Here is a 1436-nt window from a genome sequence, read left to right on the forward strand (position 1 = left end):
CGATCTCGCCGCGCGGGCGAGCGCGCGGGCGAGCGCGCGGGCGCGCAGGCCGGCGGGGACGCCGCCGCCGCCGCCGCCGCCGCCGCCGCCCTCTACCCGACGCCTCCTGCCCCTGGTTTTCAACCGGGGGTGGGGGGGACTGCTGCCCCTGTTTTTACAGGGGTGGCAGCTGCTCCTGTGGGGGGAGGGGCTGCTCGCCTACCTTTCCCCGCCCCGCCTCCTCTACCACCTCCGGATGGGAACCTCGCGACAGCCCTCGTCGCTGCCCGGGCTGCCGCTGCCGAGGGACAAGCGCGCCTGCGCGCGGCAGCCCTGGCCTGGGAGCGGGAGCGGGATGCGGCCGACATCTTGGCCCGTCAGATCGCCGAGGCGGAGCAGCTCCTCACGATGTCCCACGACAGCACGGCCACCTCCTCCGGCTCCGGTGCTCCCCGTCCGCCTGTGGTGGCCTGGACCGATCCGGCCGATCCACTTGTCGCACAGCTCCACTACCAGGCCGGGGGTGTCCAGAACATCAAGAGCTTGGTCCCCGTCGTCCTCGACCCTGAGTCGCCCTCCTACGCCCGCTGGCGGGACATGGTCCTGCTCATTCTCCGCCGTTACGCCCTCGACGACCACGTCCTCACCGACACCTTCCCTGCGGCCCGGACAGCTGCGTGGGTTCGCCTCGACAGCATCGTCCTGTCGTGGATCCTGGGGACCATCTCCCTCGACCTCCACGATCTCGTCCGCGGCACCCCCGACACCACCGCCCGCCGGGCCTGGCTGGCGCTCGAGGGTCAGTTCCTGGGCAACGCCGAAGCCCGGGCCCTTCGTCTCGATGCGAGCTTCCGCACCTTCGTCCAGGGCGACCTCTCCGTTGGTGAGTTCTGCCGGAAGATGAAGACCATGGCGGACTCCCTCGGGGACCTTGGCTGGGCCGTGGAGGACCGGATCTTGGTTCTCAACGTTCTTCGCGGCCTCAGCGACCGCTACGCCCACCTCCGCACCTGGATCACCCGGCAGCGACCTTTCCCCACCTTCCTCCAGGTCCGGGATGATCTTGTCATGGAGGAGCTTACTCAGGGCATCCAGCCCGGGTCCCTTCCTGCGCCGGGGTCCGCGTCTTCCTCGACCGCGCTTGCTGTGACTCCACCGCCACGACCCTCCGCTTCGCCACCGTCGTCCCTTCTTGGTCCCCCCCCTCCTGGGCCGAGCGGGGGTGGGGGGGGCCGTGGCGGCCGCCGTCGCCGTGGTGGGGGACGTGGTGGGGGGCGCGGTGGGGGCACACCGGCGGGCACACCGACGCCTCCACGGGGTTCTCCCTGGCCGTCCTTTACCCACCCATGGTCAGGGCGCATCTCTATGTGGCCTTTCCAGCCACCGGCGAGCCTCGTCCACCGGGCCGCCATGCTCGCTGGCGCTGTCCCAGCTGCTCAGTTCGCGTCGCCGTGGGG

Source organism: Setaria italica, chromosome II (assembly GCF_000263155.2).
Source record: "Setaria italica strain Yugu1 chromosome II, Setaria_italica_v2.0, whole genome shotgun sequence".
NCBI classification, from domain to species: domain Eukaryota; kingdom Viridiplantae; phylum Streptophyta; class Magnoliopsida; order Poales; family Poaceae; genus Setaria; species Setaria italica.